At 43.6% G+C, this 25,715-nt stretch overlaps 1 long non-coding RNA gene across 1 annotated transcript; it reads left to right on the forward strand.

Annotated features, from left to right (window-relative positions):
* The first annotated feature begins 300 nt into the window (after window positions 1-300).
* LOC106016273 (uncharacterized) lies at window positions 301-24,635 on the forward strand. The gene is made up of 4 exons (XR_005264986.2): window positions 301-1,098; window positions 13,364-13,506; window positions 13,585-13,900; window positions 23,305-24,635. It is a non-coding gene; the product is annotated as an uncharacterized lncRNA (long non-coding RNA).
* The last annotated feature ends 1,080 nt before the right edge of the window (window positions 24,636-25,715 follow it).

Genomic DNA, 25,715 nt, shown 5'->3' on the forward strand with positions numbered 1-25,715 from the left:
AAAACTGCCCTTTCCCCAAGGATATTTCTAGTGTGTGACACCTTTCCCTCACCTCATTTTTTTTTGGTGGAGGGAAGGTTACAGAAATAATACGCTGCCCTGGCCCTTGTTGTTGCTGCTGTGAGGAAGAATGGAGAGGAGCAGCTGGTCAGTGTATCTTTTGTATGCCCGCTCAAAAAGTGAATTACAGCGCTGTGACCCAGCAAAAACTTCATCTTGCTTTTCACTGCCACTCTTTTCTTCCTTGTTACTGCTACCCTTTTGACACTGGCGTTTCTGTTTACTTTTTCTTCCCTGCGCCCTGTGGATGCCTCGTGCCCACTGCCCACACTTGCAGTCACCAGTCCCATCAGTGGTGACAGTGAGCAGAAGCTGGAGTGGGAGCAACTGGTTGTGCTTCAGGGTGGCCTTTCTCAGCAGCTGCAGAGCTCATCAGCTGGTTACGTTTCCTCCACCCAGCACATTACAGCTGGGGCTGTGCAGCTCACTGAGTGGGGCAACACCCTCCTCCATCTGATGCGCTTAAAACGATCCTGCTCCAAGTGGCTGCTCCCCATATCCCACCTCGTTCTACGCAGGAGCAAGGGAATGCTTAATTCAAATGAAACATCCAAAAGAGGCCACTTCTCTGTTTTTCCATAAGGTGCCAGTGAATAGACTGTGTCAGAAAATGTATTCTGGGCTCCATGGGTAAGTGCTTTAATTTTGGGGTGGAGGCGCACATAAGAATGAGATTGATTCTCTGCTTCCAGTGCAAATTCCTTCGTAATTGAGCTGCTATTAGCAACTCCGGGGCGGTGCACTGTGTGCTTTTACGGGCCAATAATAGATGTCTGGGGTGATTGGAGGCAATCAGCTTTCAGCCTGGAATCTTACAAAGCCCCAGATGTGTAAAATAACAGGCCACTGAAGTCTTCCCTACTCAGACTTATAAATACCCCATGCTCTAGGAAAGCAGGCCAGCTGCTATCTTAATGGGGAACAGGCAAAACACCTGTGGCGATGGCTTGTATGGCCTGGGACACTGCAACCTGGATCAGAAGGGCTCTCCTGGGCTTAATTGAGCCAAACTGAGTGGTAGTGGGTGGTATGAAAAAGGTGAGTCAGTGGGGCACAGTAGACGTGCAATGGTCTGACAGTACCAAGTAACCCCGTTGTGGGTGTTGTGTGCTCAAAATGTGAGGTTTTGCGTGTTTAAAATGTGTCTGTTTTGTTAAAGTAGGCAAGCCTTGTCACAAATATGAGGCTCGTGGCCCATCTGGGATCCTATGTGAGTACATTTTTTTTTTGGATGTTAACCCTGAACCAGGAGTAGAGGCAAGACTTGTTCAGGATTATGCATGGTGTCACTGAGAAGCTCAGGGGTCCTGGAAACCAGCCATGCAAAATAGTGTTGTATTTATGCTGGGCTTGGAGGTGCTTTCTGTGCTAACACAGTCTTTATGATTTAGCATTGCCTGGCACAAACAAGGACTTCTTGCTGCTGCCTCTCTCCTGGTGCCTGGGAATGGGCCAGACAGGTTGTGGTGTTCTCTGTATGTGCTCAGCAGCCACAGGTGCCCACAAATCACCACAGATGTGGGGAGCTCAGCAGCGGCGTTCAGAGTCATTGCCCAACAGTGCAAGAGGGCAGCGTGTACAACAAATGGGACAAGCAGGATCCTGGGCTGAGCCTGGGCCCCAGTGCTGCTGCCCTCATGTTTCTCAGAGAGAAAAAACAACAAATGTGCTCCATTCCCCAGCAGGCAGTGAGCCTTTTGACTTTGAACCCTAGCAAATGGGAGAAATGATGGATGCTAATATAAAAAAGATTCAGCTGATGGAGAGAGCAGAATAGGGAGGCATTTAGTGTTTCTCAAGTGAGAAATCACTAGGGAAAAGGGAAGCAAACTGTGCTTGAAAATAGATGCTGATGTGTTTAAAGCCAGAGGAGAAACCGAGATCAAGGTATTCTCCATTTTGGGAGTGCAATGAAGACAAATTTCCAATACTTTAATAAAAAGGAGTCTATTAACCATAGCCTATGCTTATCAAGGGCAGCCAGTTGAGCTGTAGTGGTGTGAGATGGATAACTTTGCAGTTTTTCCCTGAACTGATTTTGCACAGTGTTGTCAGAGAGGTGCAGCCCTAAGATACTCCTTACTCAGCAGAGCTCTACTTCAACCAGAAAGGGGCTTGTGCCTCTGTTGCTTTATGTTTTTTTCTTTTGCATTATTAGCTGAAATCTAATGAATGCACAACTCAGTGACAGGTCACCATTCCTCCCATGCCTCCGAAGCAACGTTTTTCTGACACACTGCTAGCTGAGATGCTGGTATTCCTTCAAAACCCAGTGTTGTAATCAGCAGAGGAAGAGAAAGTTGGTGTCAGTGGAAGAGGAGGATATAGGGCAATTCAGACCAGAAAGAAGTTGGCATGTGCACTCTTTCCTGAGGACACTCAAAGGCTAGTGTGAAGAACTGAATTTGACCATTGGTCTTCCCACTCCTCCCACATTCTCACCTGAAATTCTACCCATTCCTCGGAGCCTTCATGGATCAACTTTCAGCTGAGACCCTGGGGATGTCAGAACAAGCAGGGAGGAGGATGATTATGAAGACCCTACCTGGCTTGCTGCTGGGTTTCTCTTGAGTTTAGAAGTGTAAGGATTTCTACATAAAAAAAAAAAAAAAAAAAAAAAAAAAAAAAAAAAAACCTGCTATTTTAAAGGTAATAATTCTACTAAGAGTCTAGTTATTTAAGAGGGCTTCCAAGTCTGAACATAGATGCATTAGCCTGTGGGGTGGCAGTGATTAGGAGCTTTCATTTTTTTTAACTCTTTACAGAAGTATTTGCTCAGTGTAAAAAAGTACTATTTTCTGTGCCATACACTCTAGTTAGTAAAGTCAAAATTTTGTTTGAGAGTGTCTGTTGCTCTGTTTCTTCTGTTGTTTCTTGTGTAGCAAGGTAGATTTTGATTGTTTGAGAGAGGCTTCTGCTTGTAAGCAAGCAAAGAAGTGCCTTTCAGTTGAAGAGCAGGAAAGGAGCAAAATGAAATCTGCGCTGGTCTCTTTAAGCTATAAAAATAGATAAAAGCATAAATCTGAGCCCATTATGGATCTGGAATAAATGGGATAAATCAGAGGCAGCTGGTAATGTAACAGTAATGCATGTTTGCAATACAATCACCACATGATATTTAAAGATAAGTGTCCATTTGCAAAGCAATGATGAAGCAGTTCCGGATGCCTTGAGGATCACCTTGCAAAACTTCTAGGTGAAAGGAAAAGGTCCCCGTGTTGGATCTGAAGGAAGTGTCAGAGACACTGGAAGATGTGAAAGAAGGTAAACTGCATTTTCTTGCCCAACAAAGCTAGCTTGAGGGATGAGGAATCTAAGTTTATCTCCCCAGCTTATGGCTCCAAAATATGTTTCTGAGAAGTTTTCTGGGGTCCTTCCAAGCAAGAAAGATGATGGTTTGGTTGTAACGCCGGTGGATTGAAATTGTGCCCAAAAAAGTACTGTGAAGCCCTCGTAAAACATCTAGTAAATATAAACATCAGTTGTGATTGTGATAAGATGAAATGAAAGCAGTAACTAACAGCCAGAATTAACAACCTAAAATTTCATGTTGCTCTATAAACCTTGGGCTAGGCAGTGAAGCAATGAACAGGGCTGCATAATTACAGCCATAAAAGTGCGAGTGTTCTCAGCACACTCAGAGCAGAAGAGTCAGATGAATACTGCTGAGCTTGGGAAGCTGTTAATTTGTTTCGTTTCTGTAAATTTCCATCCTGTGAGCTGTCTCCTCAGCTGGTAAACTCACTTACTTAACTTACATCCAGTGGAGTTCTGGGGACCTGCATGCAAGGCAATGGTTCCTGCAAAATGAAAGCAGAGGTAACTATATTACTCAAAGATCTTAAGGCTGGAAGGGGTTATTATGAAACTGCCCTCCCTTCCAAAACAATTCAAGCCTTGAAATTTCACCCAGCAATTTCTGTATCAGTCCCATAGCTTCTGATTTAGCTAGGATGCATTTTTAGTAGGTTGGCTGTAGACATCAAGTGATGCTGATTCTACTGTGTCCTGAAACAAGTTGTCCAGTGATTGATTTACTTCACTGTTAGATATTTTCAGCTTTCGGTGTTGAACTGTATCTGCATTTTGCTTTTTTTTTTTTTTTTTTTTTTTTTTTTTTTTTTGAGATGGAAAAGCTCATACTTAGTAACTTTTATAACCCATAGTAAAATAAACTCTTAGCTCTTACCTGTACTAGAAGCTTGGTCTACATTTTTCATATATAAAGCATATTTTCCAGAATGCTGAAGGGCTTTTTTTTTTTGCTCTTTTGTGAACCATTCTTTCTGCTTTAACCTCCATCTGGAAATATAGATGCAGGATCTGTTACAGTCCAAAAGTACTACTTTGTTCCTATCTGGTATTCCATAGGACTGGATGAGAAATATTTTGCCTGGAGTTTTTGTAGCAGCATTATTTATTTATTTATTTAAATTTATATTTATTTCTTCTGTAGTCAAAAATTTATTTGGGGGAGGTCTAAATTTTTGCTGACAACTGTAATTCTGTGAAGACAAATATTTCTTGATGAGCTCTTTGCTCTCTATCTCCTTTCTGCTTCTGTTGAGGTTTGTAAGGCATTGTCAATTGGAAAAGTGAAATAACCGCATCATTGTTTCTTTGTCTTATTTCGTTCATTCTGTGGTCTTTGTGGTCTGTCTTTGAGGTTGGCTGGCATATTCCCAACCAAAGTAAATAGCTCATTAACGACCTTGACAACACTAGCTAATGACCTTTTCTTCTGGAGCAGGTGGAGTTTGAATTGCCGCATGTGATCACAGCACTGGTTGGTCCTGTCTCACCCACTTCTGCTCTGGAACCCCACTACATGGTTTACAACATTCAGGAGAGATGCCCTGATGAAACTGAAAGTTCACATCTGAATTTTCTTCCTCCTTGTTTTCTCTGTTCACCAGGAGGGTTTGGTCTCACACTTAGTGTCATGTCGTGATTGGATGATAGGTATATAAGAGATGTAGGACTGGAAAACATCATTGGTGTAATTCTATCCAGCCCTCTGCTGTTGTAGATAACTACCTTCTCCATCTCCCTGGACAGGCTGAGATACATCCTACGTTCACTAGTCCTCTTGGAAAGCTGTTCCAGAACATCCTGATATTAAGATGATACATCAAAGCTTCGTCTTGTAAATAATAGTGATAGTGTCTTTCTTCCCCTTGGTAATGGACTTAGAAATCAGAGGGTGGAAAATGCTGTAGAAAACCTAAAATCTAATGCAGATGCATGAGGAGTTGACAAGCATTGCTAGATCTGATTAGACCAGTTTTGAGGAGAGGAATGGGCTTGACTTCTGGAGGTCCTTTCTAACCTAAACTGTTCTAAAATTCTGTGTATACGAGCCAATTGACATTCTGTTGGTATTTTGACATTTGCATAATTTTATGCTGAAGCTGGCAGTTGTATTTGTTGGATTCACTTAAGCAACTGCCTTGATATTTTTGTTAGTTTCATTTTTTTTCTTAGTGAATTGATAAAGAAAAACTTTAAAAACCAAACAGATTAATTAGTCAATTCCTGCCCCATGACAGATGATAAAATGACCAAGGTGCTCCATTTCTGTTACCTTAACTAGTAATGTCTCAAACCCTTTAAGAGAGGGACATTTTAGGACCTAGGCTGGTCTCCCTTTTCTTCCACCTAGATCACCCAAATCCAGAGCCACTCCGCCTTACATGTGTTCTGGTTCAGACTCCTGTCCTTGGTCTTTCTTATTCCCTCTCCCAAGAAATGTGTGTCAGGAACTGCTTATTATATGTTTGTCCACCCTCCAGAAGCTGCAAGGCATTACATGCTCATGTGTGGTCCTCTCCATGGACTGAAAGGAAATCTGGAGTGGTATCTGGAGCACCTGCAAGGTGAGGCTGAACAGCCTGTAGTTCCCTGGGTATGTCCTTGTAGAAGCCCTTCTTGTTGCATTTGATACCCCTCAGCAGATTCAGTTCCAGGTGGTCTTTGGCTTTCCTGAGTTCATCCCTGTACATTCAGTGTTTCTATATTCCTCCTAGGTTACTTCTTCCTGCTTCCACCTTCTGTACACTCCCTCTCTATGTCTGAGTTTTGCTCCTTGATACCATGCAGGCCTCCTGACTTTCTGCTTGTTGGGATGGGCTGTGCTTGAGTTTCAGTGAATCATAAGCCTCTAGATTTGGGAACAGTTTAACCTGACGTTTCTAATTTTTATTTTTTAAGTCCTTCAGTTCATACTTTTGATTTGTTTATTCTCCATCACAGTTAGACACATACCTAGAAGAACAGAAAGTCGACATCCTGGTGTCAGTAGACTTCAACATCTAGGACTTTTTTTTTTTTTAAAAAAAAAAAACTAAAAGAAGCAAAATCAGCAAACGCAGATTTGGTCATGAGATGGCAGACTTGTTTGTGGAGAGTAATTTATGCAATACATAAAAAAAAAAAAGATTTAGTTTTGATTTGATGGGCAAATCCAAGTTTGTCTGAATTTACCCTGATCTTTAAAAGGGCTATGGCAATTTTGATCAAGTCAGGATGCAATCATCTTCAGATTTATTTTAACCCCATATGAAATGTCAGAAGAGCGGGTGAGCTGCTTGATGACCTCACTGTTGTCTGGGTTTATCTGGATTTCAAATCCTGTGTAATACTGCAGTGTGTTGGTTGTGGATAGAGTACAGCGTGAGAGTCTTGCATCCTCCTCCACGTCTGGATTTTCTGGTTTGTACTTCTACACTTTTTTTTTTTTTTTTTTTTTCTTTTAGAGAGCTTACTCTGAAGAATGTGATTCAATAATTTAAACATGGATGAAGATGTCTCTTTCCGGCAGGTCTGGTCTTCTCTGCCTTCTTTTTTTTTTAGTCTTCAAAATATACTATGAATGAAATTCTCCAGGGAGTTTTTGCCTTCGCCTTACTCAGAACTTGTTCATTGAGAGAAAGAAATGGTGTAAATAACCCCCCAGCACAGGCACCCTTGCTAAGTGCCTTCTAGCATTTTTCTCTTAGAACTTAATTTCTTCCCCTTTTTCTGAAGGGTGTGCATGCATGCACGCAGCCATGTCTCTGCCTCCCTTTTCTCTCCATTGATTTGAAGGCAGCATTCACGCTGAACTCAGAAGCCTCTGTGTTCCCTTTTATCACTATCTTCATCATGATCAAATGAGCCCTTATGGTGCACAATGAGACTTCCCTGCATTGTTAATAACAATTCAGACCTATAGAGATCCTGTTTGTTTCTGGCAGGGGAAATCTATCTGTGATGGCTCAGGAGCAATTGTAGCCCTCTGTGCTTGTAGACGAGCATCACTCAGTTTTACGGATGCAACAGTTTTACACAGCCCCTGCCACCTCAGCCGGGTAAGAACAACACAAAAGGCAGAAATATGTTTTTCAGCTTGGCTGAATCCGGAGCCTTCAGGAGGTGTTAGTGGGCCATTGCAGGGGAAAAGTCTGCAGTGCAGTTGCTTTGAGTCGTACCTGATGTTCAGACAGCTAAAGACACTTAATTAGCACTCTGCTTTCTTTAGCTTCTATGAGCATCCTATAAATCACTTTCAAACAGGGAAATTGGGGCTGACTCTCAGGCCAATCGACCGACAAACATCCAAGGAAGATTTGCGGTGTCTTTTCACAAGTAATCATGCTCAATTTCAATAACTGAAACGTGGAGGTTGTTTGAAATGTGCATTTTATTCATGTTTCATAAATACAACCTGCTTGCAAGAGAAGTATGCATTAAAAAGATGCTGTAATTCAAAGGTATTTATCATGGTTTCAGGTTGCTTTTCCTTGAGACATTGAAAAAAAACCATCCTAGCCTGCAGCAGATTCTACTGCTGCTGCCTATTAAGTATGCTAAACCATACAGTGGTTTAAGATTTTCATGCATGCTATATTTCACAGCTATAGATGGCTGAATTAAGTAAAGAAAAATCATTTTCCTCTTTCTTATTTTCCTATTAAAATGGAGTATTTTTACTTCCAATATATTTCTAAGGCTTTTTTTTCTAATGGGAAGATTTTTAGCTGATTTAAGATTGAGCAAGAAATGAGTAAAATAAGAATAGACCTGGGTTACAGTGATAGTTATGTTCAAAATTTTCACCAAAATCGTTTTGATGACTTCTTTTTTTATTAGATTTTTGAAAGTAGGGGGAAACATCTGGTCTCTGTGTTGTGAGCACTTTTTAGGTTTCTGAGAGAAGATCTCATAGGGTCATAGAATATCCAAGTTGTAAGGGATCCACAAGGATCATCGAGTCCAACTCCTGGATCTCCAAAGGACGACCCTATGTCTGAGTGCATTGTTGAAATGCTTCCTGAACTCCATCAGGCTGGGGGCCTTGGCCACTTCCCTGGGGAGCCTGTCCCAGTGCCCAACCACCCTCTGGGTGCAGAACCTGTCCCCAACCCCCAGCCTGACCCTCCCCTGTCCCAGCTCCATGCCGTTCCCTCGGGTCCTGTCGCTGTCCCCAGAGAGCAGAGCTCAGCGCCTGCCCCTCCGCTCCCCTCGTGAGGGAGCTGCAGGCCGCCATCAGGCCTCCCCTCAGCCTGCTCTGCTCGAGGCTGAGCAATCCAAGTCACTTCAGCTGCTCCTCACGTTTCTCCATGCTCCACACACTTCCCCTTTAGACCCTTTACCATTTTAGTTGCCCTCCTTTGGACACTCTAAAAGTGATGCTTCATGTTACAAACATGTAGTCAGAGCTTGCCATATCATACAGTTGTTGTTTCAACCCTGCTGCCCCATAATCAGGAGGAACACTTAGGTATAGCTCTGTGTGCAGAGGGAGAAATCCTGGCTAGCTCCATAGAGGGCTTTTCCATACCATGCGATGTAGGATTTAATTTGTCTGCTTCCACCCAGACAGCTCCTGCAGGAAAGCCCTGTTGCCTGCCCAGTCTTGAAGAAATTCCCCCCTGAATCTTTGGGAAGGCTGGCACTCTTGTGGTGTTTTTTTTTTTTTTCTCAGTTTCATGTGGTGTCCAATCCTACAGGAGTGGACGAGAGCCCAGCTCTGTCTCCCATGCTGGTGTGCCATGTTTGGGTGTATGGACTTCACTGTCCTTGGCCAAAGATGAAAGATGGCCCTGTTGCATCTCAGTCTGTAAGACATGTGGACGGGGATAGTGTAACTGTCAACTTTTTTTTTTTTTTTTTTTTTTTCGTAAAGCCTCTTACTTGATCTCCCACATAGTTGAGAGAGATTTTCCACACATGCCCCAGTGTGATGAGTTCATTGTTCACCAACAATGAAGGCCTGATTATAATGAAGATGTGGCACTTGATACTTAGAGTGGGGCAGCGAGCGTGCTTGTTTCCGCACATCCTAGTGCAATTTAGCCTTGCTTGATACCGTAACTGTTTGGTATCTGCTGGAAAACATGGCCTGCATGACTAATGCTCATTGCAGTGGGAATGCTGAAGGGGAAATGAGACAAAGATGTGGATGGGAGACAACTTTATCCCAAACAGACAGTTGATGAGAAAGGACCAAGCAACAAATCTTCCTGAGAGCCTTGGCCCTGGCTGTGCTTGTAAGAAGAGCTCCAAAAACTTGCGTGCAGTCTCCTTGGTAGTAAAGTTCCTCTGCTCTTTCAACTTTCCTGTTGTCCAGCTCTATGACAAGGATGTTAAATCCAAAATATGTGAAAAGGAACGACCACTTGGCCATACAGTGACTAGTTTTCTTTTCACATGCGCTGCTTTTATTTCAGCCTCTTTAGGGCTGCTCTAAGTCATTTTGATTATTGGGCAAATTTGCAGCAGAGATTGCTTGTGCTGCTGTAGATCTCATCCGTCTTTGGTTGCTTTGTCTGTGTTGCAGCTGTTGGGACCAAAAGGAGAGGGATTGTGGTGTTACAGCCACACTGACCTGCAGGTTGTTGGGGGAGCAGCTGACACAGTGGGAATGGTACTCTATAAAGGATCTGTACAGAGTAGCACAGAGCCCCTAATTTCACTTATATCATCTTCTCTGATGGGACAAGGGTCCAGGAACAGTGAGGTCTACCTGGTAGAGGGGAAGATCCACCTCACTTTTGAGGACCCTAAAGGCATGTTCTGTACAGCAGCTGGAAAAGGAGAGAAGGATGGTCTCCGTGGTTGGGTACTCCATTTGGAAAGAGGGCTGTCTCCTCAAAGATGAGCTTCTGTGCAGCAGGCAGGGGCAACACCATCCCAAAAAATCAAAACAGAGTGGCTCTGTGTTGGAAGATGACCCAAACACTCACCACTCTGCCTGCCCTACAGCCTGTCGTGCTACCTGCAGCACAAAGATCATCTTTCCACTCTTCTCATGACCTTGAGTCAGTGAAAATGCTTCCTATGGGCACATAGATATGAAGAGTATGTTGGCGAAGTGAGGGCAAAAAGTTGAACTACAGGATAGTGTCAGATAAGGGTCACTTTGTAATTTGCTGAGGCTAAGCTTGTGATGCTGGAGTGCATGCTACTGAAATCTTCCTGCGTGCATTTTGGCAAAGAGTTTCAACTTTCTTACTGAAGGGCTATAGGATGCTATTTTTCTTCCCTTTCCTTACTGTATTTCTTATTTTATCTTATTTTTTTTTTCTTTTTTTTTTTTCCTTTTTCCTTTAAAAAGCAACAAAAACAAAGGAACAAAATTTTCAAAGCAATTCAGTCTGGCAGTCCCAAGATAACTGATAAACTCACCTTGGAAAGATCCACTGGGTTTAAAAGAAACATTTGGCATCTTCTTGCTGCTTTTCTTAAGGAAAGTCTGCCCTTTTTGGTTTGTTAAGCACCTAAAATGGCTGGATGAAATTACAACGCTTTCTTTTAATGATCCCAATAGAGGTTGATGCTGCATTTCCAAGGCATATACTGCCCATCTTGTAATTGGTAGCAGACAATTGACAAGCGAGTGTCTCATTTGGGGAAAATTGCAAATTAGAACAGTTACGATGCTGCAAATTAGAGAGATGTAGCATATAGCCCATTATCCCCAGTCCTGCCTGTGTGACACAGGGCACTGCTGAGGCTTGAATATCACTGAGACATTCTGGGTGACATCTCTGGGTGTTCCCTATAAGCAGCCAGGAGCTGTGTGTGAGAGGCTGGGTCTGATCTGCAGACTCCGTATGGTTACAGGCCTGTGTCAGCCCAGAGGAGATGGGTTGTGGATGGACAGGGCAAAGCTCAGATGAAATCAGGGTGCGTATGGTGAGGGTGTGGGTGAGGTCCTGCCACAAAGCTCTCAGCAGCTTGCTGTGTAGACTTTGCAAGGACTGATTTATCAGCTATTGTGTCCCTACAATTGTAGCGTGTCGGATCTGTGGAAGCAGAAGTTCCCCAGTCTCCCATGGGAGACATCCACGACATTTAATGCTCGCTGGGACCCACCAGGGCATGGTCACACTGGGAACATAATACTTGGCAGTGGAAGAGGGACTTTGGGGTGCCTATTGTACAGAGGCCAGGCCAAATCCAAGGACTGGCTCCTGGCTAGTTCCAACCTCTTTGCATGCCTGCTCTTCTCCTCTATTAAGAGCTTAAGCCTAATTTCTCGTTTGAATTTGCCTACCATCCACTTCAAGCTGCTGCTGCTTGTGCCTTTTTGTGTGAGATTGAGGAGCCTGTTTACCAGAGAGCATTTTCTCCCTGTGAAAGTATTCACTCCCCCTAATCTACTCCCCTTGCCTCCTCCTTTCTGAAAAGCATTAGCTTATGATTTCTGAGCCTTGCCTCTAATGCACTTCCCTCCCTCCCCCTAATATTGTTTTGATACCTCTTTTCCACTCTGCCTTTGAATTTTCAGTGCTTCCTTAAACTCCAGATGCCAGAAAGCTGCATAGTATCCCAGGACTGGTCTCCTTGTCATGGCATGAAAAGTAAATGCCACATGCTTGCTGTAGATTGTATTTCTTTGCCAAATCCTCCTGCTGGGAGGTCGCATTTAGTCCTGGGACCATTGCAACCCCCATTTCAGGGCACAGTCCCTGTCTTACGCGTTTTGACATGCTAGACACACGACTTCGTACGTTCAGGCTGACTCTGTGAGAGTGCTGTGCTCTTTCGGTGATCCAGACTCATTTGCATGGCAGCCTCATCCTCTCAGGCAGTCACTCTCTGCTGAACTGCTGGTATCTGCACCACCTGCCAGTTTTGTCTGCATTGGCTTCCAGAGCACAGCTGAAAGCAACAAACCATTCGGGGAATGTTTTTGCTCCTCAGGCCACCTCGCTAGAGCCATTCCTGTTTAATGTTGGTTTCCCCTGACTGTTTACTGCTTGATATCTGTCAGGTAGGCAGTTCTTAATCTGTTTAGAGCTTTATTGATGCTATATAGTACAATTTTATTTTATTTTTTTAAACCAAATGTCATTTGAAACTAAGTCAAAAGCCCTCCAAAGATCTAAGCCTATTACTTCTGGACAGTTCCCTTTATCAACCAAATTTGTAATCTCATCACAGAGCAAAATCAGGTTTGTTTGACAAGCCCTATTTTCATAAAAACAGATTAATTGGCCTGGTTGCATTCCCATCTTTAATTTTTTAGTGAATGAGCCCTGTATGGAGATTTCTATAATTTTGTCCTGGATTGATGTTACCTATCCATTTCAGCCTGTTTGCCATTTCGCAACACTGACAAGACATTACCACCCTCCAAGGATGCTGCGTGAGCTGTGATGCTCTGAGATAATGAAAGAAATCATTTCTCAGAAACAAGACTCCCAACTGAGCTTAAGTGCAGGGAAACAAAGGTTCCTATCAGAGGCAGTCTGAAGGGCACAAGAGCTGGGGTAGGGTATCATCTGGGGTCCTCTACCTGCCACTCTTCCTCTGTGAGCTGGAGACGAGCTTTTAGTCCTATAATGTATGAACTGATATGCAGAAAGACAAACAGACACATCAGGAGACTTGCTTAGCTAGTCTCATGACCTGACCTGTTTCATGCTCACCAAAAATGGAGAGGAACTGAACTGAATTCAGCTCTTCTGTAGGAAGAGCAAATTCAGAGCAGTGGTTTTATAGCACTTGAGGGCTTTGGCCTGGGGTGAGGATGCTAGGCAGTTATTGCAATAAAAACAATTCATGGGGCCACTCTTCAGTTTATAGCTATGCTTAGTCTCCTAGAATGAGTAAACCAGCACAAAACATAATGAAGGCTCTGACTTTGCTCGGAACCATGGCATTAAATATAGCTTCTTGCCATCTTTACCCTTATTACCTGCCCAGAATAAAGCCAAACCCAACACATTAACAGTGACACCGAGAAGCCCGCCTTAACAAGACCCTGCTCTTCTAAGAGCTGTCAATAAAGATTACCTTTTGTAATGCCTCACAGGTAATCTGCTCCCTGCCTGCCTGCCGGGTGATATGACAGCAAAGGGAAGATCACAGCGTGCTAGAATGTAATACCGTGATCAATGCAGACTGCCTCTTCTGTCTGATGCCAGACAGCTTTGATGAGCACTATAGAGAGGTTTGGTAAGACTGCATACCCCTGTTTTATTGTGATGATTTCTTTAAATTCAGCAGTAGCCATGTCCTCTTTTTTTTTTCCAGCTTTCTCTCAAAAATCACTTGTTAGTCTGACCTATTCCGATGTCCTGTTTTGTCCGCTCATGATGCTCTTCTTTTGGATTAGTCTCTAGGCTACATAGAAAGGCACTGGGATAATGCCTCCCAGGGCTGCTCTGGCACTGCTTCAGCCTGGGCCATGCCTGAGCAGAGAAAAAGATAAAGATAGGTGTTGTGCTTGAATGTGGCAGCCCAGATGCTGATGCTGAGTGCAGCTGGTTCAGTGGAGCTGTTTCTCGCCTTCCTTACCATCACTGCTTGCAGTCTCCTGTGACCAGCTGTAATGCTGCAAGGCAGACAGGTATGTTCATCTTTCTAGCAGGGAAGGGCAAGAGATTCCATGGGAGAGGTGGAAATGCACTCAGGAGACTGACCAGTGATTGCTATCTCTTACAGAATAAATATTTTATTTTATTTTTCTCAAAAAGAGGTCGGCTTTTGCTCTTCTTATTTACTGGAATAGTCTTGTTTGTAATAACCCTTTCTCATTCCTAGCGGGCTGCCAACATTTGCAGATATTCAGCCTAGGGAAGGAGTAGGGCTCACAGCGGAGACATTGGAGAGCAACATCTTGCAGCCATGCTGCTGGGGCAGGTGTTGGTGCTGGAGTCAAATGCTTTTGATATTCAACATCACACATGGTTTAAGAAACCCATGCACAGGACTGGGTTTCTTCAGAGTTGGGCATCTTACTGTGGAAGTAGCAATTCTGAGCCATAAAACATTCATCTTGTTATTGGCAATTTCCATAAACCTCAAGGATCCGTGAGACTTGAATGCTGAGGTGTCCTCTTCTAAGAGGCCCAACCAGTTTCAGAGGTAGAAGCACATTAGATGGAAGGGGTCGGTCCTGTCTGAGGTGGCCTCAGAAACACCAGTTGGAGGGTTCATACCCTGCAGGTGCTTCTAACGTCTGAGGAGTGGTGGGTGACTAATCCTGCACCAGTTAGAGGCAGCTGGAAGTAGCGTGATGGAGGTCAGCACAGAGCCCTCCCCAGCTTGACCAGTTCAGCCAACAGGCAAAGTGACAAGGAATTGAGGAGCAGGGACACAGGGAAGGTGCTTGACTGCAGAGGACGCCCTGCCTGCAGGGTGAGACGTAACCTGACTGACTGATTGCTCTTCACCAATGATGAACATGGCCTAAATTACTGTCAGACAGATTATACTGATGATGTTGAGCCCAGTATTAATGACTCGTACCTCATAACTTGGGCAGCCACTGCAAACACCAGAGTCAGTGTTCAGCTAGAGGACAAGTGAGGGGAAAACACACCACCAAGCTGAAATTGGGGTGGCCACCCCCATGGCCACTTACCCAAGACTAATTTAGTAATTTAGGAAACAGAGCTTCAGGTGCATTATAATTCCTTGACTGACTTTTTCTTTTTTTTTTTCAACTCCATCCAAGTCATCTCTGCTGGTAAAAGCTTTATGCCTGTCTTTAGCCAGCCAAGTACCTGAAATCTGTCTATCACTACCACAGACGCAACTTTTCTGTTGATAGAGGCCTGCACCAGCCAAGTTGTTTTGTGCTGAAAACTACATCTATATAGATACTTAGGTGTCAACAGTATTTGTATTGTATCTACAGTCATGCGAGAGGAAATCTGGAGACTTTCCCTACTCGGGAACATCCCTTTGTATATGGGCTTCTTTCCCTGCATATATCTGACGCAGCCCTTTACATGCACAGTAGCTAATGTCTCCTTTCTTAAGTGTTTTGTCTGCTTAAGTGACTCTGACATAGGGTCTGTTCCTTGCTGTGTTCACATACAGCAGCTGTGCAACCACTGTGAAAGTCTGGAAGGACTTCAGCTAGTCTGTTTTATCTAACATATTGCCACTATCTCACCTGGTGCCTGAGCCAGCTGCATTTGGCCCCTGTCTTCTCACAGTGTTTATCGGCCAAACATCTTTTTCACATAGCTAGAATTGCTCACACAGGTCTCAATGGAGAGGGAAAATTGATATAAATTTCCTCTGAATGAGGCTTTGCTAATTTGCATTTTTCTCTTGGCATCACAAGGGCCTGGATTAACTAAAACAGCCACAGTGATGATTGTTCCCCTGGCAGCAGTGCTGAAAAAGTGGGTAGTCGCACTAGTCCTGGATTGATTTTGCATGGTCAGACCTTTGTGACCTTCCAGCAGTGTCATAGAAAGTTGAGGGGATATGAGAGTGCTCACAATTTATTTGATTGTTTTTAAAAGCAGAAGTGGTTTGACCAGAAGTTTTCACAATGTGTTTGTTTATGTGCTGCATATGAGTGGTAAACCAGAGAAGAAAAATGTTGGGGGAATCTTTTTAGTGCAGTCTATGCGACTTTGAATTATCTATTCCTTTTGAAATGAAGTCCTGTTGGAGAAGAGGTTTCAGATTCAAACTTACATATTTCTAAAAATATGTAAGTGCCTCCAAGCCCGGTCTGCAGTGCTGGGGTGTTAAATTCTTGTTTTCATCACTGTGTTGCCTGCAAAGATGGTCTCTACTTCACACATCATGCACTCACATCTTGGTGGACATCTGTGTCCACACTCCCCTCTCTACTCAACTGGTGTATGTTACCAGAGGCTTTGCAAATTCTCATGTGGTCTGAAGCTTTGCAACAAAACCATGGTGAACTGTATTACTTCAAGTTTCTAAACATTGAAGATTTATTTAATACTGAGAGCACCATTACTTAGCAGCTCCAAGGTCAGAGAAAGCTTGGTGGAAGTTTGGGAAATAGGTTATTTTGGCAGTCTTTTGAGAAGTATAACTTTTGGGCACAATGAAACACCACGTATATGACAGGGAAGAAGCAGATAAGGATGCAAAAACATCTATTTTTTTCTTTAAAGGAACTATGAAGGCAAATGTGACAGTTCCATTGCCAGATTGTGCTTATTTTGTTCAGCATTTGCTGTTTGCTAATCTTCATTTCAAGCTTTATCCTCAAAAACTTAATTTCCCTGTGTCTTTTTGTTTCCTTTAAGGAGCAAAACATGAAGACCAAACTTGCCTCCTCTTACTTGTTCGAAAAATAAGCTTTTGCAGCTATAAGTTTTGAAAAACTTAACTCATTAATACTTTTCTACTGTTTTAAAATAAAATTGAATAACCTAACAAGAGAATCCTATTTGTAGCCTGAAGTTAAGTTAGAAAATTAAATGCCACTTTTTGGGGGCTAGGTTTTCAGGTAGTTTAAACTGCTCCCAGATAGTCAAAATTAGCAGGACCCAAAAATCTCTGTATCTGCATAAAACCATATAATGTTATTATGCTGAATTTCTAAACTAATTTTGTCATTTTTTTCATTAGTGAAAAAAATATTCTATACATGCATAAATGCATACATATATGCACAGAAAGAGATGATTTTGAGAGAATAAATTAATTTCTCTGTGGTTTTATTGTTGTCGCGCAAAACCTATGTATCCTAGGAGATAAGAAGATTGTCTCTCATGACTGGATTTTTACAAAATAGTGTTGGGATGAATAGCCATTATCTTAAAGAGTAAAAACACTTAGAAGAAGTGCATGGAAATAAAAATGAGCATTTCAAAGTCCTCTGCAAGCATGGGCTATTTTAACTCTGGAATTTGCAGCATTCAGCTACTTCACAGTCATTAGTTTATTTGTCCTTGAACAGCTCTGGGAATTAAGAGACAACTGCTTGGTGTGCTAGTGCACTGCAGGGCATGGAGAAACAAAACACAAATTTCAGACGTATGTAAATACTCAACTCCCAATCTACCTGTTCTTATAAGATCAGGGACCTATTTTGCCATGTGCTTTGTACAAGAGAGGGCTGACATCCCCTGGTAATCCACTTTTGAAGGCATTGGGGTCTATCAGTGATGGCCTCATTTAAGGTACTGCTTCTTGAGCACAGGAGCAAGACATTCCAACGTGTCAGAAGTCAAAGAAGTGGGACAGAAGTCTGGCTTGGCTGAGCAGGGATCTTTCTCTACAGCTTAGGTGGAAAAAAATAAGTGTATGGTCACTGGAAGCGAGGTTGGACAACATAGGAGGACTGCAGAGATGCTATTTTCAATTGTAGGGATAAAATTTGTGTCCCCAAAGATCAATTAGAGTTGAAGCTGGCTAGCACTGCAGGGGACAACAAAATAGGCTTTTAAAAATATGTTTAAATATAGCAGAAAAAGTAGGAGCAGAGAGAGCATGATAAGAATGATCACCTCACAAACAGGGACATAGACGAAGAAGAGATGTTTAATGCCTTCTTCACCTCTGTCTTTAACATCAGTGATGGGCCCTAGGACTCCTGGAGCCCTGAGTTGGAGGGCCATGACTGCAGAAATGATAAATTCCCAATCAACTTTGAACTTGTGCAGGATTAGCTGCTCTAGCTGGATGCATACAAGTCTATAGGGCCTGACAGGTTTAATCCCATGGTACTGGCTGATGTCATTGTGAGACCTCTTTCAATTATTTTTCAATGGTCTTGGGAATCTGGAGAGCTCCCAGTCAGCTGGAAGCAGGAAAATGCTGTCCTGGTTTTCAAAAAAGGCAAGAAAGAAGACCCTGGTAATTACAGGTCTGTTAGTCTCATTTCAATGCCTGGTAAAATTTTGAAGATTATTCTGGGAGTTGTCGAAAAACACCTGAAAGACAATGCAGTCATTGGTCACAGTCAGCATGGGTTCAGGAGGGAAAAGTCCTGCTTAACTAATTTAATTTTTTTTATGACAAGGTCACCCATCTAGTTGACCAAGGGAAGTCAGTAATCTTTTTGTTTTTCACAAAATCTTTTGATACTGTTTCTCACAGTAGTCTTCTGAACAAAATGTCCAGCATACAGGTAGACAAATATGTAATGAAATGTGTGAACAATGTGCTGATGGGTTGGGTTCAAAGTGTTACAGTAAATGGGGTTATATCGGGCTGGTGGCCAGTCACTAGTGGGGTTCCCCAAGGCTCCATTTTAGGGCCAGTTCTTTTTCATGCTTTCATAAATTACTTGGATGTAGGACTTGTAGATAAGTTTGCAGACAACAATAAATTGGGAGGAGCTGTTGACTCTGTTGAGGGTAAAGAGGCCTTGCAGAGAGATCTTGATAGCTGGGCAATCACCAACCACATGAAGATTAACAGGAACAAGTGCCAGATTCTGCACCTGGGATGGCACAATCCTGGCTATATGTACAGACTGGGGGGTGAGAGCCAGGAGAGCAGCTCTGTGCAAAGGGGTCTGGGGGTTCTGGTTGATGGCAAGTTGAGTATGAGTCAACAGTGTGCCCCGGAAGCCAAAAGGGCCAACCATGCCCTGGGATGCACCAAGCATGGCATTGCTAGCTGGTCAAGGGAAGTTTTTGTCCTGCTCTGCTCTGCGCTGGGGAGGCCTACCCTTGAGTACTGTGTGCAGTTTTTGGTGCCACACCATAACGACTTAAAACTATTAGGGAGTTTCCGAAGAAGGGCTATGAAGATGGTGAAGGGTCTAGAGAGCAAGATGTATGAGGAGCAGCTGAGGTCCCTGGGTTTGTTCAGCCTCGAGCAGAGCAGGCTGAGGGGAGGCCTGATGGCGGCCTGCAGCTCCCTCACGAGGGGAGCGGAGGGGCAGGCGCTGAGCTCTGCTCTCTGGGGACAGCGACAGGACCCGAGGGGACGGCATGGAGCTGGGACAGGGGAAGGTCAGGCTGGGTGTTAGGAAAAGGTTCTGCACTCAGAGGGTGGTCAGGCTCCCCAGGAAAGTGGTCATGGCACTGAGCCTGCTAGAGCTCAACAACATTTGGACAGTGCTCTCAGACATGGTGTTTGATTTTTGGGTGATCCTATGTTGAGCCAGGGGTTGGACTTGATCCTTGCGTGTCCCTTATTCAGGATATCCTATGGTTCTATGATACTCACATGGAGCAAAATATTTCTTGGCTGGCACTTGTATCCCACAAGGATCATGGTTCAAGTGTTTGGCTGTCAGAGCTCCGTACTGGTGCATTCAAAGCTCTCTTGCTGATACAACAGTGGAGGAAACCAACAGACACAAAGGAATAAAGAAAAAAATTGAATTCTGAAGAAACAAACAAGTTATAGAAAGAAGTAGAAGAAGATGATGTTTCAGGTCCTGCTTGTGTTTGAGCTTTTGAAATTCATAAGGACTCAACTGACACTCTACAAACAAAAGTACATTTCCCTTCACTCAATTTTTAAATTCTCCTGAGGTAAAAAATGTTGCAAACAGACAGTTCTTGGTATTAGCTCTATTGTACATGGTGAATGCATATAGCACTCCCACGCTTGTGCAGAAAAATTGAATAGTCAAAGCAGAATCTAGTTATACATTCCAGATATATCTACTGCTCAGTTCAATATATTCATTACCTGGTATTGTTCCATCGCTGCTTTCATCAATATACATGAACAGAGCAATATACAATAAAGGTAGATTGGTATTCATATGGTTATGTAGATTTGATAACTCCCTAAGTAAACTGTCAGTGGAAGTTGTGTGGAAGGGATGAGTTTCCACATTTCTCAGCAGATGGGGTCCGAGTATTGTGAAGGCTGGCCCTGTTCTTAGGAGAAACTGGAAACCTGCTTTAGCTGTTACTCTTACTCATGGGTTTGGGTCTAAAAAGGGAAGTTAGAAATGGAGATGATGAATTGCCTTGTTCATTGAACTGTGGATGATAGCTATTCAGGCAACCTGTCCCACATGTGGGTTTCAATACAAACCTAGGAAGGGCAGTGCTTGCTGCTGGCCACACAGCTCATCTAGCCACAAACATTTTGTGTAGTTTTGGATGTGAGTTGAGACTAGAAAGAAGTCCTGAGTCTTGGGGGACATCGAGGCTGGTGGCATCCTGGAGAAAAAACAATTACCATGAGCGATTTGGTGCCTATACAGAACTGTGCCTGTGTCCTGTCTGGAGTTTGGTCATCAAAAAATTTTGCAAAAATCTATGTACTGAAGGGGCACTAAAATAGCTTGCTGGTGAATCACAAAGGAGGAACTCCAGGAGAAGATTGCTGCTCCTAACTGGTTTTGGTTGAAAGGTGTATGTGGGGGTTGTGGGCTGACTGGTGTTCCATGTTTTAAAGGTGATGATATGGCCACAGCACCACTTTGATGGCATGGCAGAGGGCCACGTGGTAAATGTCGATAGACAGTAAGTAGGGTTGAGACTGATAATCTGCTGGATATATTTTTTGGCCTTTCACAGGCCTAGAGCAGCAACAACAAGCCAAGAGCAATTGGGAAGAATTTCTCTGAGTTTCATAGGTTCACAGAATGAAGTAGGTGGGATGGGATGCGATATATTCCTTTTTTAAGACAGGGACAATTTCAACATTAGGTCATGTTGTTCAAATGAGGCCTTTGCTGGCCTCTCTCCAGTGTCTATTTCTGTTGTGTACTAGGGACCCCCAAACAGCGTTCCAGATGAGGCTGGAGAAGTGGTATTATCTTTCAACTTCAGCCACACCACAGCCCTTTTGCACCAGCACATCTTGACATACACCCACATCTTTGCCTTGCAAACGGTTAGAGATGGATGCAGATGGTCTATCCTGCTGTTTCTCCAGCTTAGGTATTGTCCTGACTGTTTTATAGCAGATATTTCTGAATGAAAAGGTGCATGCAGAGCTCACAATGGGAAGAACAACAAAGACATCTCCCAGACAAAGTCTAGCATTTCAATTTCTTCCACCCCAGCTGTGGGTTGCCTGTGCTGATCCTTGCTGGAGCTGTACTATATAATAATATGTTTTTTGTTTTTTGTTTTTTTTTTTGTATTTTGTAGTGGGGAAAGAAAGGAAAGCAAAATGGTAACTTCACAGGGCTTTGAGTGATGAATGAGGGGGAAGCAGGTAAAGATCCATTTGACATTTGGGCAGTCATCCAAAATGTTTAGATTACCCACCGACCTCTATTCATTAAGAAAATAGCTCCAGCTAAATAAAGCTACTGATCAGCATGCAGAGAGCCAGACTCAGGGCAGGGGAGACAGCATAAGAACTGATGGATAGGAATGGTGCTGGCGTGAGACACGGACCTCTGCACTGAGAATGGGCAACACTTTCTTCTCCTTCTTCCCCTGTTCTTGCTGCTGCCTCAAAGCATCTTTGTCAAGGTCAAAAGATGACAAAGCTGGAATGACACCTGCAAGACAGCTTCAGAGACCCTCTACAAGCAGAGAGGAGGCAGGGGAACAGAAGCACACTCCAAGCTCTCCTCCAGGATTTACTATCGGAAACATCTCGTTACACTTGTCTCACTTCTGCTTCAGCCTTTGTTTTAAAGGACTGATGCCTAGAACTTCACTGGGCTCCTGCAGAAACTAGCTTGCTGAGGGCTGAGGCAAATTGGAGCCACTTCTGCTAGGCAACCTGTAACCAGAGGCATATCCTGGACATGTTGGCACTACTCGTGTGTAGTCTGCCTGTCTGACAGCTCTTGCCTACATGTGCAGGAATGCTGCTGCATCCCTGATTTTTGATGGTTCTGCTTTAGGAACCAACATTAGATGGTTTAATGGAGCAGGGATATCTACAGCCCTGATTTACCACTGAGGTAATGAAACAAGTGCCAGCCCCAGGGTTTCATGGGAGGTGGTAGCAAAGCTAAAGATAAACCTGCATCTCCTAGTATTTCTCATATAATCTACAAGTGATCTCTGAATGGGGCCCTCAAAACATGAGCTCATCCTTTCACCTTTGGCTAAGGACAAAGGCAATTGTGTTTTTGGGACAGAAGGGTTGGCAGCACAGAGGAATACGATCTTGATGAGTAAAGATAGCTCTTCTTTTGCTGGGGTGTGAGCTGTGATAAACACCTGGAAACCCTGAGATGGTTTATTCTGGAGGGTGGAGTAACCCTACAGACTTGACAAGGGATATCCCTGACCCTGAGTTTTGGTGGCAGTGTGTGTTAGCACATGCCAAATTCACGTCAAACTTGTGCAAAACCTTGTTGTGTAGCTTTGAACTACAACGTTTTGCAATTCCAGCATTGTGTATTTCAGTTTGCAATGTTGAAATAGGATGTGCTAGGCAATGGAAGAGATCTATGTTCCCTGATATAATTTGGTGCATTGGATACCATCCAGGATGTTGAAAGGATCAAATGCCTTGTGGAGTTTAATGGAATGGAACAGAAAAGTAAACAGATAATCACGCAGAACAGAAAAACAGAAGAGAAAAAGCTGCTGTTCCAAAAGCTTAACAGAAGTCTGAGCCTGAAGCAGAACTGGGGTATCACAGAGTGTGAACAGGCCAACTTCCCACCAGCGAGTGGAAAGTCCGCTGTCCTTCCTAAAGAAGGGTTTTCGGCACACACCTCTGCTCTTAGATGAGTATTTGAATTTTTCCTGACATTGTTCCCTTTTCAGACAGCTTCAGAATAGGTTCTCCAGGAAGGGTCTCCCCACTTTTTTTTTTTTTTTAGTCCTAAAATGGAAGAGTCAAGGCTTCTGTGTGTGTTTGGGCAGGCATGGACACATTTTTACAAAGCTTTCAAATACTCTGAAAGATAGCAAAACAAGCTGCCTTTTTTTGAAAACTGACAAGAAAGAGTAGGAGCTCATACAGTCAACTGCATGGCACTATTTCTACAGCATACTGTGCAATATGTTGTGGATCACATGTAAAACTGGGTATGTTTCAGGAAAGACGTAGAGATGGGAGGAACGGGATGGCTGCCTCATTCTGGATTCACATCTCGTCATCACACTTTCTGTCTTTATTTTCTCCTATATCTAGTCTCCTCACTACACCCTGGAGTGCCATTCGTAGTCTCAGCCTCCACGACTGCTGCAGTGTGTTATAGTCCTTCCAGCCAGGAATTCGGCCTGCTACAACTCGGAGAAAATCATCAGCAGACAGCGTGGCTGCAGCTGGTGTGGTGGAAGGGGTCGGGTGGCAGCAGAGGATCTGGCTGAGCGCTGAGCTGCAGTTGCAGCTTGTGGTCTGCAGTGAGCTATGGAGATGTGAAGCAATCGCATTGCAGAAAGCAAGAGAGATGCCAGCTCCACAATCCAAGCATTGACAAGGAAAAACTACATCACTCACTGGGTTAGATGATTTTATAGCATCACAAGGCAATCAGAGAGGTGGGTCTCTGGCAAGCAGTGCTTCTTAGGTAGGTTTGGTGCATGCCACATATCTTCTGTTTGCAGTTTGTTTGCTTTTTCTTTGGCTTGCCAATATATCAGTGGCTTTCAGTAGTTCTGCAGGAGCATTTGCGCGGTTCTGCAGGAAATCTGTAGGTATTTACATTTCCTTCATAGCAAAACAAACCAGAGATCTGTCTTGCTCTGAAGAAGATGAGAGCGTTATTTTCTTTCTCTCCATAAATTCTGACAAGAACTAGGAGGACAGATCTGCAGTGCTAACACAGCAACAGTGAAACCTTCTGTATTTTTCATTACAACGCTTGTCAGAGGAATGGATTCATGCAGTGCCACTTTCTAGTCATTACATTCTTTGTCACAAGAATAAGTTTTTAATCCGTCATGTGCCCTGCTGGGGCATGGTGGAGTGGCTGAGGACTCGTACTTGCTGTGGTCTGTCCCATGTGGAGAGAGGAGCCAGAAAGAGCTGTCGAGGGCAGCGTCCAACATGTGGCATGGAGGTGAGGGAGGCTTTGAGCCTAAATCTAGGGGCCAGGAAGACATGAGCAGGGAATAAGCTGTTCGTGCTCTCTTCCACGAATGGCTCCCGGACTGTTATTTGAGATACTAACGCCACATGTGGCTCCTAAATGTTGACAGCTGGAAGAGAACGGCCAGTGCCCGTTTCTCTGCTGGGTGTACATTTAGAAAGCCCATGTTCACTTATGAATTTGGCTGCAGGTTCCTCTTCTCATCCTGGTCAGGTGTCTTAGCCTTCCCATCTGCTCTTCTTGTTCCCTACCTGCACAAACCAGAAAGGAAACCAATGCAGTGCTGAGCTCAGTAAGGGGTGATATAGCTGGGGAAACTGGGCAAAACTTTTCTTGTTGCTCATGACACGGAGGATATGTTTTTAGTTTCATTAAAGGCTTTTGTGACAACATGATTTATTTTATGGTATTTTTTAATTTTGAGGAAAATTGATAAAGGCATCCAAAACCGTACTAGGTTTGACGGCATTACAATAAACAAAAAATAAGTTTGGGGGCAGTTGGAAGCCAGTTTTAATTTCAAAGTCTTGTTTCACTGTAAGACATCCCAGAACAGCCACAAAATTACAGGCTCAGAACTGAAACCTAATATTTCAACTGACATGACTTTTTTTCTCTCTCTCTTTTATTTTTTATCCACTGCTAACCAAGGAGAGAAAAGAAGAATTTCTTTCAAAATAAAGCATCTATTTTCCTCGGCACTTCTTTTTACCAATGAGCTGAATGTTGCTTTTCCGTTTAGTGCTGTCCCTGTAGTAATAGTAGTGATAGAGACATCGTATAATAGGACAGGTAGAAGAAGACCATGGAGATAATCAGCATGCAGACACCAAAGGAAAAAAAAATAATAATGAGAATTGGAGTTTTCTAGAGAGGGAGAAGCCGCTATCCAAACTAGGTCAGCCTGTGTCCTCAGCTCCTGTGCAAGAGATGAATCACGCACTTGGACTCCAAAGCAAGCCATCCCATAGAAAAATGTTAACTCTGAATTGCCAAAGGGCATTTAACTGAGATTCAGCCTTTGCCAGCTAGAAGGAAACATGCCCTTCAAGCACGTGATGCTTGCTGCTCCCCTCTCTGTGGGCTCAGCCCCACATAATGGCACGGAGCCCCTGGAAGCGTGGCAAGGGAATGCAGGTGGTGAAGGTTTTCCAATCTGACTCTGGCCGTGCAACACCTTCCCAGGGAGGAAGGGACATGGCTTATGGTTATTCTATAAGCAAGAAGGGGAGGTAAGGGCTGCCTGCTGAGGCCCAAACTGCAGGCAGAGAGGAACCTGAGGGGAGGATGTAGGGGCAAGATCCCATCCTGCAGCACGGGAGTCTCGGTGCTTTTCCATGAACATAGCTGGTGATGAATATTGCCTCTCTCTGTTCTGGGAATAGGAAAGCCAACCACGCCATCTGGACTATTATGACACTGTGCATAGCTGTTTCCAAGCAAATGCCGTTAAGCCAGACTACTTGCTCAGGCCTTCTCCCAGTAGTTTTGCTACCACCTGCTGTAGTTT

This window comes from Anas platyrhynchos, chromosome 3, assembly GCF_047663525.1.
Source record: "Anas platyrhynchos isolate ZD024472 breed Pekin duck chromosome 3, IASCAAS_PekinDuck_T2T, whole genome shotgun sequence".
In the NCBI taxonomy this organism is placed as follows: domain Eukaryota; kingdom Metazoa; phylum Chordata; class Aves; order Anseriformes; family Anatidae; genus Anas; species Anas platyrhynchos.